At 44.3% G+C, this 14640-nt stretch overlaps 1 long non-coding RNA gene and 2 pseudogenes across 1 annotated transcript; 1 reads left to right on the top strand and 2 right to left on the bottom strand.

Annotated features, from left to right (window-relative positions):
- LOC122424046 overlaps positions 1-14640 on the bottom strand; it is a 62089-nt pseudogene that overhangs the window by 36830 nt on the left and 10619 nt on the right.
- On the bottom strand, positions 8120-11112 carry LOC122424057. The gene is made up of 3 exons (XR_006264282.1): positions 11038-11112; positions 8341-8370; positions 8120-8174 (listed from the first exon to the last, which is right to left on the bottom strand). It is a non-coding gene; the product is annotated as an uncharacterized LOC122424057 (long non-coding RNA).
- On the top strand, positions 11534-13094 carry LOC122424049 (annotated as a pseudogene).

Raw genomic sequence — 14640 nt, 5'->3', positions numbered from 1 at the left:
TTGACGGCATGGACTGCACCAGGGCCTTTGGGGCCCAGTGACACAGTCAAGGAGGCCCAGCTTTGGTGGTCCATGCCACAGGATGAATGAAGAAGTTCCTGGGGGACCCCAGGTGCCTCAGTGGTACAGAATTCGCCTACCAATGCAGGAGATACAGGTTCGATCCCTGGGTCAGGAAGATCCCTTGGAGAAGGAAATGACAACTCACTCCAGTATTCCTGCCTGGGGAATCCCATGGATAGAAGGAGCCTGGCAGGCTACAATCCATTTAGTCACAAAGAGTTGGACATGACCTGGCAACTAAATAACAACAACAATAGCAGAAATTTGTGGAAAGGACTAATAGCATACTGCTATTTCTAACCCAGATTATTTCTACTTGACAACAGATACACTTCTCTCCAAATTGAGGACTTTTACAGGAAGGCTAGTGCCCTGACTCAAAAAGTCTAAAACACAAACTAGCTGTGTTTCCTGTTTGGATCCTGAGCAAAAAGAAGAGCTGAGCATGTCCATGTATTTCCTGTTTAACCTGAAACATCAACTCTAAGAATTGTTGGCTCTGTTTTACAGATGAAGAGAAGATAATGTTCCTACAGTCTGAGAGTCTTGCAGGTGGTGGACTTTTTGTCAAGCAGAAGGGGCTGCAGTGGGCCTGGACTCCCACAATGGTGGTCCACCTGACCTTCCTTCAGGGCTGCAGGGCCTGATGCAGAGGGCAGAGGGTGCTGGGAAGACACCATGTGGTGAGGGAATGATTGGCCAAAGGCCTCACAGTCTGTTGGTGGCAGGTCTGCCTATTCGGAGCCCAAAGTAGGATGTGCTGACCCGATAGGACCTGGCATGTCAGGACTGGGTTTGTTTCTCTAAAGAAGTCAGCAGGGAGAGTGGGATAAGCCCAAGGTGGGGCCTGGTGGGCAGAGTGTTTGTTTGACTTGAGCCACTCAGATGTGAGGGCATTCACTTTCCCCTTTCCTCCTTCAGGTCTGGGTTCAGAGGTGTGTCTGGCTATTTAGAGACACATAGCTGGAGGCTGCATCTGAAGGAAGGTGTGTGTTGAGGGTACATAGTCTGTTGGGAAATCTGTAGGAGGCAGAGGGGATGGAGAAGGGAAGGGATCAGACCCTCTCCTCCTGTGCCCTGGCCACCTTGAGGCTGCCCCCAGGTGCTATGCGGAGGCTATGAGGGAAAGGGTTCCTTTTGAGAAACAAAGAAGCCGGGTTCATCACTAATCTGTCTCTGAGTGCCTGCTCAGTGTTAGGCCCTGGGGGGACACTGAGGCCTGAGAGGGGAGGGACAGGAGACCAAGTAGGGAGCCCCAGAGCCTTGTCTTTCTGTACTCGCCAGGCCCTCAGCTCAGGACTGTGGGTGATGGGTGGTCCTGTGCGGGAGAGGATGGCTCTCAACGGAGGAAGTGAGATGGGCTTACTGCACTATGTCACATTATGATCCCAGTGCTGCAATATTAAGATAAAAAGCCAAACTGTAGACTTGTCAGTATAATAGGAGGGGCACGACCTTAGATCTATGTGTTCAGACAGGCAGAGACAAACCTAGAAACTTTGGGCTTATTAAATTCACATTCCTAGGACTTTTCTGGCAGTCCCATGGTTAAGACTCCATGTTTAACCTGAAGTTGTTGTTGGTTCCATCCCTGGTCAGTGAACTGAGATCCACATGCCAGGAGGCCCAGCTGAAACAAAAAATAAAGAATAAAATGTACAATTTTATCAGTTTTAAAAATATAATCACATTCCCAACCTATATACCCGTTTCAGAAGGCCTGGTCTTGGCCTTTGCTTTTTCAATGGAGAACTGTGTCTGCCCCCAGATACCATGGGCAAGTCACCTCCTGGGGAATTGTTTGTTCAGATTTCTTACTTATTTTCAAAAAGCGGATTTCAGTCTACTCATGTGGTTTTGTAGCTCCTATGGCTGTTTAGGATGTTCACCCTTATCTACTGCAAATATTGCAAATGCTGTCTCCAGGTCTCTTGTATTCTGATCTGTGGTGTCTGATTTAGAGTGTCCTTTGCAATTTTTAATTTTTAGGAGATCCACTGTTTTCAGGGATTTGTGTTCTGGTGAGAAAAGTTTCCTTAACTTAGTATATTCCCATTTTGTTTTCATTTCTTCCAATATGTTTGTAGTTGTTTTTTTTTTTTTTTTTTCTGGTTTACATTTAGATTCCTTTGGGTTTCAAGATTGATTGAATGATTGAGAAGAAGCTTTTTGTTTCTTCTTCTTCCTCTTTTTCTTCTCTGTTCCAGTCAATATATTAGGATCCTACAAGCCATGCAGCACATTAAAAAAAAAAAAAAGTAAATGTTCAGTTTTGTTCATAAAGTTAAAAATCAAAGAAGAGTGTTAACACTTTTGTGATGTTTTAAATATTTCTAGAGCTAACTTTTACCATACAGTTGCATATGGTTTTTACATGGCTTTAGTTTTTCCTGATGTTTCTAATTGCTTTTTATTTTCACCCCTTGCACTGTTTATCTTGAAGTGCAAGATAAACATTTTCTTGAAATGAAGATAAACATTTCTTTCCACCTGTGCTCATATGATACCAAGTCCCCTGTCTCCACAGACTCTAGACTTCTTATCCCATTCTATCCCATTCTGGACTGGTAGCTCTCTAGGTCTGCTGCATACCCAGCTGTGATCCTTGGATTCTCTTCTCTCTGGGTTGATATTCCTGATTCCTGGATCCATGTCTTTCATGGTTATTCCTCGCCTCACTCTATAAACACACACACACACACACACACCCCTTTTTTCTCCTGCGGCTCACTTGCAAATAACTTTCTCAGAAACAACTGCGGATGGTGACCTTTCTCTTCCTCATTTAGCTCCATTGCTTCTGTCACTTGTTTGCTTAATTTTCCACAAGCTTTCTTTGACTTTCTTTCCAATCTTTCTTTACAGTTATTTCATAAACACTTTATTAATTTCCAAGATCTGTTTTGTTTGTTTCATTATTTATTTCCCTTTCCCATGCATCTTGTTCTCATTTTATGAATAAAATATCTTTCTAATCTTCTTGAGACATGGGTTTGAGTTTTCAAAATTCTCTGCTTGGTCCAGTGGCTAAAGCTCCGTGCTCCCAACTCAGGTGGCCTGGGTTCCATCCTTTGTCAGAGAACTAGATTCCACAAGCTCAACAAAGAGTTCATGTGCCACAGCTATAATATCCTGCATGCCACAACTAAGATCCAGCTCAGCCAAATAAATAAATAATTTTTTAAAAATTGTCTGTTTCTTCTGATGTCATTTTTATCATTTATCTTAGTCCTTTAATCTAGGTTGTCATATTTCTCATACATCTGATCTTGGATTGTCCATTCATATTAAGATGGAGAAGGGTTGACTGGCAAGCATTTTTGCAGAGTGATTGGATGAGGACCTGTGATTTCCATAAGACAGAAAATTTTTTCTGGAGTCTTTCCATTCTGGTTTCCCTCCTCTGTTGCAGAATTAAGGTTTCTGTGAATATAGGATGGGACATAGGGCCTGTGAGCTTATCCTCTGCTCTCCTCTCTGGCTCCCTCTCATTTTGCTGCCTCTCTGGGACTCTGCCCAGCAGACCATTCTTCTTGCCCCTACACACTCTCGCTGTTTCTCTCCCTTTACTCTTCTCTATTCAGTTATCACTTCTCCATCCAATCAGTTTTCAAATATGTGTTAAAGACTCTGGGCTCCTATTACCTCCATCCATGATTTTTTTAAAAGTACCCACAGAGTGAGAAGAGGTCAGGTATGAGTTCTTGAGCCCAGAGAGTGGGTTGGAACGCAGTTTATGCCGAACAAGTTTTCTCATGTTGGGCAGATCACAAAACATCTATGCTTCAGCTTCCTTAGCTGTAAACAGGGATACAAGGGTACAGACTTCCGGGTTATCAGAAAATTTGATTTATAATTTATGAAGTCTTGGAGCTCTACCAGTGCAGAGCAAAATCAGAAACACAAACCACTCTTATCAGTAGCTGTTACTATAAGGACCTTAGCTATCATTTCATCCAGGAGGTTTCAGGAGGGGTCATTAACAAGTGCCTTTTTGAATTCTTAAAATGTACATAAACATAAGCAATATTTGCTTTCTTTCATCGTCTCCCAACACAAGACAGTCACAATCAGAATCAAAGAGATTCTCTCTGTGTAAAGATCCTACTTAAACAAGCAACTTAGAACTGACAGGACTGAGAAGCTGGACACACCACATACCGAATGTGAATGTAAGTTGCTGTAGTTTCTTTCCAAAGCAGTGTGGCTCTAAGTATAAAAAATTTTACATGTTGATATACTCAGATAAAGTTATTCTACTCCTGAAATAGCTTAAGGAAATAGTCAAATGCAAGTAAAGTTTTCTACAAGAAAGGTGTTCTTTGCACCATTATTTACATAAATAATTAGAAAGAGCCACAAATTTAGCAATCAGGGAAGGACAGCAGAGAGGACTGGGTCCCATCAGAGGTGCTCAGCCTCCCAGGGCAGGGCTGCAGGGATGCGGCAGGGACTGTGGGATTCCAGGCCCATGTAGGATAAAGGCTTTTGCAGAAGCAAGGAGGGCTTGGGCTGTGAGAGCTCAGGTACGAGGACCTTGATCAAGGCAGAGACTAAATACCAGGAGCAAGACATCATTTTGGAATGAAAAGAGTCATTTACCAATTAATATATATCCATGAATAAATTGATGTCCCTAGTGGCTCAGATTGTAAAGAGTCTCCTTGCAATGTGGGAGACCTGGGTTCGATCCCTGGGTTGGGAAGATCCCCTAGAAAAGGAAATGGCAACCAAATCCACTATTCTTGCCTGGAAAATCCCATGGATGGAGAAGCCTGGAGGGCTACAGTCCATGGGGGTCGCAAAGAGTCGGACACGACTGAGCAACTAAGACTTTCACTTTCAGTGAATAAACACTTTTGTATATTATAGGGAGTAGAGCATAGTCATCACAAACATGTGATTTGGATCAGAAAGACTAGGGTTCAGGTCAAGGCTTTGGCAGTTGTGTGACAACTTGGACTTACCAAAGGTTAGGTGAGTTTCAGGAGCCTGCACATAATAGACTGGTTGGATCTCCTTGAAGTCCAAGGAACTCTCAAGAGTATTCTCCAACACCACAGTTCAAAAGCATCAATTTTTCGGTGCTCAGCATTCTTCACAGTCCAAATCTCACATCCATACATGACCACTGGAAAAACCATAGCCTTGACTAGATGGACATTTGTTGGAAAAGTAATGTCACTGCTTTTTAATATGCTGTCTATGTTGGCCATAAATTTCCTTCCAGTGCACTCCAGACCCAAACAGCACCTGGCAATTTGTCAGATGTTCCATCCACTGCTTTGTCATCATCACTGCGGTCACCACTGTTATCTCCACCATCATCATCAAGAAGTCGCTGCCTGAGGAACATTCTTCATGAAGACATACAGACGGCCAACAGGAATATGTAAAGATGCTCAATATTGCTAATAATTAGAGAAATGCTAATCAAAAGTACAATAAGGTATCACTCCCACCGGTCAGAAGGGCCATTGTCTAAGTCTACAAATAAACAATGTTGGAAAATAATTGTGGAGAAAAGGGAAGTCTCCTGCACTGCTGGTGGGAAAGTAAATTGGGGCAGCTGTTATGGAAAACAGTATGGAAGTTTCTTAAAAACTAAAAATAGAACTACCATGTGGTCCAGCAATCCCAATTCAGGGCATATATCTGGAAAAGACAAAAGCTCTGATTCAAAAAGATAGATGCACCCCAATGTTCCTAGCAGCACTATTTACAATAGAAAGACATGGAATTAACTTAATGTCTGTCAACAGACAAAGGAATAAAAACAATGTGGCACATTATATACAATGGAATATTGCTCAGCCATCAAAAGAATGAAATAATGCCATTTGTAGTAACATGTATGGATCTAGAGGTGATCATACTAAGTGAAGTAATTGAGACAGAAAAGACAAATATATAATATCACTTATATGGAGAACCTAAAAAATAGCACAGGGAGAACCTTGGTGGTCTAGTGTTTAGAATTTGGTGTTTTTAATGCTATGAAAGTGAAAGTGAAAGTCGCTCAGTCGTGTCAGACTCTTTTTGACCTCATGGACTATATAATTCTCCATGCCAGAATACTGGAATGGGTAGCCTTTCCCTTGTTCTGGGGATCTTCCCAACCCAGGAATCAAACCCAGGTCTCCCGCATTGCAGGTGGATTCTTTACCAGCTGAGTCACCAGGGAAGCCCCGCTCATTCCCTGGTCAGGGAACTGAGATCCCAAAAGCTGCTTGGCATGGCCAAAAAAAAAAAGAAGAAGAATACAAATGAACTTATTAACAAATCAAAACAGAGTCAGGGTCACAGAAAACAAATTTATTGTTACCAAAGGGGCAGAGGGGGAAATTAGGAGTGTGGGATTAAAAGATGCACATTACTGTACATAAATAGATTAAAAAAAACCCCCAAGAACTTAATGTATAGTACAGGGGAAAATATTCAGTACCTTGTAATAATCTGTGATGAAAAAATTAAAAAGAACGTATATATACATAGATACGCGATAACTGAAACATTTTGCTGTATATCTGAAACTAACACAATATTGTAAATCAACTGTACTTCAATTAAAGAAACAAGCAAGCAAAAGAAGTCACTGGCTAATTAAGATAAGCTGCTGGGATCAAAGGTGAGTTGACGCTAGAGACCATCATCAGGGGGAGATTCTTCATGCTGGGACATCAGACCTTGGTGAGGGTGATAGAGGAGCCCCTGCTACTTCTCCTAGATTCCAACAATCCTAACTCTTTGACTTTCTCTCATTTACAACCCATTCATAGCTAGTTCCCCTGCCTCTCCCTTTATTCTGCCCCCAGTGACCTCTTTAGGTCAAAGAAAGTGGTTTCTGATGGGAGAGGGTTTGGGGGGAGAATGGATACATGTAGATGTATGGCTGAGTCCCTTCACTGTTCGCCTGAAACTATTTCATTTCACAACATTGTTAATCGGCTATTCCTCAAACAAAATAAAATTTCATAGTATGAAGGGAAAAAGTGGTTTCTCTCCCCCCACCCCCAACCCTTCTCTAGTTCCCCCTTTTCCCTCAATCCAGGCTCCAGGCTCCTTCCTTCACTCTCCCTGAGTGGTCACCAACATCCATCCCTCCCCTACTGCACTCAGCTGCAGAAACCCCAAATTTCTGATACTCAGCTCTAAAAATTTTCTCTCCCTCTCCTTTTTTCTCTAACAAGGTACCTCTGCACCTTGACCCATGTGTATCCTGATCCCTGCACTGCTCTGGGGGTGGCTGAGTCAGGTCCTACTGCAGAAGTTCATACATCTTGTTGAGCTCCTGCAACTTGCTCTCCAGCTTCCTGGCCCGCTGCCTCAGGCTTTCAGCAGACTCTGCCTTTGTACCATCATGCAAGTGCATTGACTCCCTCACTAGGAAGCCCACATCCACCAGGAGAAAGACACCTGCGGTGGCTGCACCCACAATCTGGGCTCCTGCGACAGCTGCCGGAGCCATGCTAACGGAACAGGCATTCTTTACCAGCCGGGCGCCTGGGACTATGATTTTCCCAGAGCCCAAGTAGTCGTCTTCATTGGGTGCAAAGTCAGGGTTGGCTTTGCCTGTTTCCATGTCATGTATCATTGTTTCAATGCTTTCTGCCAATTTCTTTGTTTCATCAACAATTTGGGGGTTGCTCCTGAGTATCTTTAGGAGCACCTTCCATTTCTTGACGTCAGTTGACATCAGGCTACTGGCTTCAGTTTCAGCTGCTGACCTGCTTACATGTTCCTTGTAGCTGGTGGACACAGTTGCCACAGCAGCTGTTACTCCCAGCCCGAACCCAGCGGCCGAGAGTGCCAGACTGCCCCCGCCTGTCACGGGTGCCAGAGCCAGGCCAAGGAGGGTCAGGGCGCCAGATGCAACGCCAGTGGTGTGGGCCATCACTTTGAAGATGGTAGACTCCTTGTGGTCCTTGTCAACCTTGTCTGCTAGCTCATGGAGCTTTCCTATGTGCTCCTCCAGCTGCTGCTTTACCCGAGGAAACTTCCTCAGAAAACTCCTCCTGTCCAGCTGCTCTTTTGTCAGAGTTTTCTGGCCCTTCCTTATCAAGTCTCTCTTCAATTCATTTAGATATTCGTGTGGTGCAATCACGTCTTTCCTGTAACAATGAAGGTCAAGGGATTAGAAAGGTAATTTGCTTGTCTGCAAAATAGATTCCATAATGTCTATTATTCATAAATATAGATTTAGCATTATAAATCTATTAGAAAAGAATTTTACAAATGTAAAATTTTCACTTTCAACACTAAACACAGGTTTTGTACCTTGTAGATGTTTCATATACTTATTCAATCCTGGAAAGAAAGAAAAGAAAGTGAAGTTGCTCAGTAGTGTCTGACTCTTTGCAACCCCATGGAATGTAGTCTGCCTGGCTCCTCCATCCATGGGATTTCCCAGACAAGAATACTGGAGAGGGTTGCCACTTCCTTCTCCAGGGGATCTTATCGACCCAGGGATTGAACCCAGGTCTCCTGCATTTCAGGCAGATTCTTTACCGTCTGAGCCACCAGAGAAGCCCCATTTAATCCTGGAACAGATCAGCAAATGTCACCTTAGGATACTGGTAACTTAATAGAGGTATTTGACAGAATTCCCTGGTGGTCCAGAGGTTAGGACTCTGCACCCTCACTGCCCTGGATATGACTCAATCCCTGATTATGAAACTAGGATCCCACAAACCATGTGGCTCAGCCAAAGAGAAAAAATAGATATTTGGTAAAGACACCTCAGAGACAAGTGAACATCATCACTTCCAAAGAGTTGGTAGGTTGGGAACGCCACAAATAAAGAAAAGTGGGATTGGAGCAGAAAACTTGTATTCAAGGGCCTTGGTGTGTAGTGAGGAGTCAACATTTCTTTGCCCTTGGCTACTGGGAAGTGGTCCCTAAGCCCCTAGAATATTCTGGCTGATACGAGTGTCCTCGTCTGCCTGGGCCTCTTGCCACTGGACAGACTGATGAGATGTATGATAGGGCCTCTGGGTCATGTGGTGTCAGTTCTGACCTCTGGAGGAGCTGGACACTAGGACATTAGTCTGACCTCTGGGAGGCGCTGGAGACCACAAGTCAGGATAATTTGTCTTTAAACGGGTGAGTGTCCCCGGCAGGCAGTGTTCCCTGTGCCCTGCCACTCCCCGAGCTCCAGAACAGTAATGCATCCTGGGGACAATAGAAGCTTTGGGTGTGAAATCTGCCCAGACTCTGCCCTGTGGCTGATGGAAACCCACAGGCTTCCTGTGATACACTGGGATCATGATGGCTTTCCGTGAGTTCTGTCTATTCTATAGGGAATTCTGAAGTCTGAGGGTGGTTTTGGGGATCCCCTAAATTTGCCATTGGTTCAAATGAAAGCATAGTCCTGGGCACTGTGCCCTCACCCTTTGCAGATTGGCTGTCTCTATGACTTAGAATTTGTAGGAAAAAAAAATCCCAATGTCAGAACTAGGAGGCACCTTAACAGTCATTTGGTCTGCCATCTGCTGTCTTCTACGGCTTGTGCCCTTGGCCTTCCCAGTAGAAGGTCCCTGAGTCCATCCACTGCCCCAACTGCCTGGAAATCGGGAGATGTGTTGCTGGTTCCCCTGGCTTCTGCAGGCCACCTCACTGACTCCTGACCCAGCACCCAGTGCCCCTGACCTCTCAGGGGTCACATGTTAATTTGTGACAGCCTCATGACCCTGCACCCCAAGGTCATGTGCAACTTTGTGGATCCTCTGAAGATTAATGAGACTTGAGGAAACATCCGTCTGAACGGCTGAGTCTGAGGAGACCGGCACTTGCATAGCTGGTGGCGAAGTGTTTCCTCTTGGTGGGGATGCGTGAGGATCCTCAGAATCCCTCAAATGACACACAATCTCAGCCACTCATTGTGACCCTGGAGGGCTCACTGAGCCACATGGCCTTCCACTGTCAGGGAGGCTCCACGTAGCTTAGAAGAGGGTCCCAGATGGAGTGAGAAGCCAGGTCCCAGGCAGAGTGTGCAGACAGGGTCACCCAGGGCCCTCTAGCCCAGCATGAGGGGATCCCATCAGGGAGGGAAGAAATGCCCCCCTCCCACTCAGGCAACCTCTGTTAGAGTCACAGCCCCTTCAGTTCTGTGTCCTCAGGGCCCACTCTAGTCCTGGTCCTGCTGCCCAAGCCTGCCTACTAGTCCTCCAGCCTGGACCCTCTGCTCCACCCTGACCCCTGGGTCTGACCCTGGTCCAGGCCTCCGTGGTCCTCGCTTCCCCACCTCTGACCCTACAGTTCACTCTGAGGCCATGAACATAGTCCATCAGACTCAATTGCTATTCCCATTGGACACAGGCAAATCTGAGACTCTAACATATAAGCCCAGAGCCCCAGAGTTGGGCAGCACTAGATCTAGGATCCATCCAGCTCCAACCAGTTCTGCTCTAGCCTCTCTGCCTTATGGGCCAGCAGGATCCTGCTGTTTGGTTTGGTACAATTCCTAAGATGGGGAATAGAAAGGCTCCAGGCAGAAGCCTGAGTAATACAAACAATGGCGTCAGGATTTCTGACTTGCCCCAGAGGAAATTCTGCTTGATTCTCATCACCAGAAAGAAGACTCTTGGCCCCTGTCTCTTCCCAGCAAGTTTTTAAAATGTTAATATTGACTGAATACCTACTCTGTGTCAGTCACTATGGGAAGCTGGTTGCATGCATAATCTCAGCGTCCTAATGGTTTAACTGGACAGATGGAGAAACTAAAGCAGAGAGTAGTTCAGTAACATGTCCAAGGTCACATAACCTGCTCCTTTCTTGCAGGTTTCATCTTTTGTCAATTCAGGGCTGTTCACCGCCAGCAGATGACATGGAGGAAACATTCCTCACGAGATGTTGAGAAGGAACATCCTCAGCCCCCACCATAGGGTCCTGCTTGGAGGAGGTGTGCCTGCCAGGAGGAGACTAGCCTGGTGCTGGGGGTGTGGGTGACCTTCCTTATACACTTGTGCAGGTTACCTGGACAAACCAGCCTTCGCCTCAGTTTTCCTCAGGAATTCAGTCAGCAGGAGTAGCACTTCCTCTCTGCTGAGTATGTCCCAGGGACGCTCAGTGACACCCTCAGAAAAGGTCTCAATATCTAGATGAGAGGAAAGGGAATAAGGTTAGAACTTGTGAAGTGAAAAAGGGAAAGCATTTGTCCCTCAGTGCTCTTTGACTCTTTGCGACCCCATGGACTATAGCCCGCCAGGCTCCACTGGCCATGGAATTCTCCAGGCAAAAATACTGGAGTGGGTAGCCGTTCCCTCCTCCAGGGGATTCTCCCGACCCAGGGATCAAATCCAGGTCTCCTGTGTTACAGGCCGATTCTCTACTATCTGAGTCACCGGGAAAGCCCAGCAGAATTTTTGGTGGATAATAAATGGTATTGAGTAATTTTTTTTTAACACTGTGGAATCTGGGGAAGGGCTCACAGATTTTGATTTTCCAGTCTAGATCAGGTATCTAGATCACTATGGTGACAGGATAGAAGTTGGTGAGAGCTATTTGAGTTTTTAAATTTGGTGGACCTGAAGTGCTGAAACTCCAGTTGGATGTCCATATACCAATTCTGAAAGACTATAAACCCAGTGGACACATATATCCGGTCTGGCACTCACAGTATAAAACCACTTCCACCTTATACTCCTAGCTGAGCTGTGGCTGGGATAGTAGAAGCTGCTGGAGAGAATGTATCTGCTTTCAAGAAAGGTGACATTCACTACCAGGATGATCTCTGGGGGCTACACTGAGTTTGCCCTGGCAGCCCATCAATCACACTGTTCACAAGCTGCCAGAAAAACTGGATTTTAAACGAGGAGCTGCCATCAGCATCTTGTGTTTTACTGCTTATCGAGTCTGCTCCACAGTGCTCATAAAAGCTGGAGGAAATGTTCTGGGGCTAGTGGAGGAACTGGAAGATCAGTATTCCAAATGGTTAGAGCTTATGGCTTAAAGATTTTGGGCATAGCTACTGCTGAGGAAGGACAAAAGATTGCTTTGCAAAATGGAGCTCATGAAGTGTTTAATCACAAATAAGATAATTATATTGATAAAATTAAGAAATCTGTTGGTGAAAAAAAGTTGATATGATTATTGAAATGTTCGCTAATGTCAGTGTTAGCAATGATTTGAATTTTTTGTTACATGGAGGAGAAGTAATAGTTGTTGGCAGAAGAGGTCCTATTGAAATAAGCCCACAGGATCCATGACAAAGGAATCTAGCACAAAAGGAGTAGCTCTCCATTCATCCTCCAGGGAGGAATTTCAGTAGTTTACAGCAGCCCTCCAAGCCGGAATGGAAATTGGTTGGTTGGGACCAGTAATAGGTCCCTGGTATTCACTGGAGAAGGCAGCCAGGCTCATGAAGATATCATTCATAGCAGTGGGGCTATGGGAAAATGATTCTTCTCTTAAAATGAGTAATCCTTCCATTGATTTCCTGTATAAATAGAGGTTTCTTACCTCAATTTTCGGTACACTGTGTTTGCTCTGCTTAGCAATCATTTGATTCAGTCGGTTTCCTCTATTTAAAAAAAATATTTCTTTTTAGCAATCATAGGTATTGGAGTACCATTTATTTTATAGCTGGCAACATTCTTTATGCATCCTACCTCTCATCAAGGAATCATCATAGTGGGAAATAGGATGTTAGTAGTCACTCGACATTGGAGGACATATCAGAAATCCCTACAGGATGACTATCATTACTTCCATACCTTTGACTAAAACATGTTAATTCAAAATAGGAGTGCTTGATTTCCAAGCCTACTTCTCCTTATAAAGTTTCTTTAGTCTCTGGTTAGCCCAGAACTATATTGGACTCTGATGATTCTCTGAACTAAATGAGTCCCCTTTTCCAGACTAATCTCAGAAGTTTCTCAGAAGGGGCAAGATAAACAATGTCCAGAGAAATCTGTTAGCTTTCCAACATTCCCCAATATTTTATGATATTCACTAAATTAATGATTGATTAGCAATGATCCATGTACTCTTTGAGGACAGCAGCCTTATCTCTGGTATAATATGATACTAGGTGCATAGTTGGTGGTGCTAGAGGTACAGAATCTGCCTGTCAGTGCAGGACCTGGCTTTGATCCCAGGGTTGGGAAGATCCCCTGGAGAAGGGCATGACAGCCCACTCCAGAATTCATGCATAGAAAATTCCATGGACAGAGGAGCCTGGTAGGGGTAGGGTCCATGGGGTCCCAAAAAGTTGTACATGACTGAAGCTACTTAGCACATCAGGTGCATAGTTTCCAAATATATATGTATTGATTGGTTCAACTCGTTTCTAGCTGCATTAAGGCTTTTAAGTTACGAATGGTTGTTCAAGCTCCTCCAACTGCCACAGCCTCCTCCAACTATTACTTGGGGCCCCTGGATCAGAGACCCTCAATATGAGGGTAAGGAGAACATACTGCCCCCAAAATTTAGCATCTCTGTCCCTGGCCAACTCAAAGCAGTCAGAGCAGATTCCAAACCCCTTTTTCCCTAGCAAGCCATATTCTCCTAAAAGAAAAGGGCAGAATGAAAGGATTAATAGTCCGGTAGCAAGGCCAGAATTCTCCAAGCAAGCCTTCAACAGTACGTGAACTGAGAATTTTCAGATGCTCAAGCTGAATTTATAAAAGGCAGAGGAACCAGAGATCAAATTGCCAACATCCGTTGGATCATCAAAAAAGCAAAAGGGTTCCAGAAAAACATCTACTTCTGCTTTATTGACTATGCCAAAGCCTTTGACTGTGGATCACAACAAACTGTGGAAAATTCTTCAAGAGATGAGAATATCAGACCACCTGACCTGTCTCCTGAGAAATCTGTATGCAGGTAAAGAAGAAACAGTTAGAACTGAACATGGAACAACAGACTGGTTTCAAATCAGAAAAAGAGTGTATCAAGGCTGTATATTGTCACCCTGCTTATTTAACTTACATGCAGAGTATATCACGTGAAATATCAGGCTGGATGAAGCACAGCTGGAATCAAGATTGCTGGGAGAATTATCAGTAACCACAGATATGCAGATGACACCACCCTTATGGCAGAAAGCAAAGAAGAACTAAAGAGCTTCTTGATGAAAGTGAAAGAGGAAAGTGCAAAAACTGGCTTAAAACTCAACATTCAAAAAACCAAGATCATGGCATCTGGTCCCACCACTTCATTGCAAATAGATGAGGAAGCAATGGAAACAGTGACAAACTTTATTTTCTTGGGCTCCAAAATCACTGTAGATGGTGACTGCAGCCATGAAATTAAAAGACGCTTGCTCCTTAGAAGAAAAGCTATGACCAATCTGTACAGCATATTAAAAAGCAGAGACATTACTTTGCCAACAAAGGTCCATCTAATCAAAGCTATGGTTTTTCCAGTGGTCATGTATGAATGTTGGACTATAAAGAAAAATGAGTGCTGAAGAACTGATGCTTTTGAACTGTGGCATTGGAGAAGACTCTTCAGAGTCCCTTGGACTGCAAGGAGATCAAACCAGTCCATCCTAAAGGAAATCAGTCCAAAATATTCATCGGAAGGACTGATGCTGAAGCTGAAACTCCAATACTTTGGCCACCTGATGCAAAGAAC

The sequence above is a fragment of the Cervus canadensis genome, chromosome 21 (genome assembly GCF_019320065.1).
Source record: "Cervus canadensis isolate Bull #8, Minnesota chromosome 21, ASM1932006v1, whole genome shotgun sequence".
Classification (NCBI taxonomy): domain Eukaryota; kingdom Metazoa; phylum Chordata; class Mammalia; order Artiodactyla; family Cervidae; genus Cervus; species Cervus canadensis.
The sequence above is the reverse complement of the archived record's forward strand: the minus strand, read 5'-3'. Positions and strand labels throughout refer to the sequence as shown.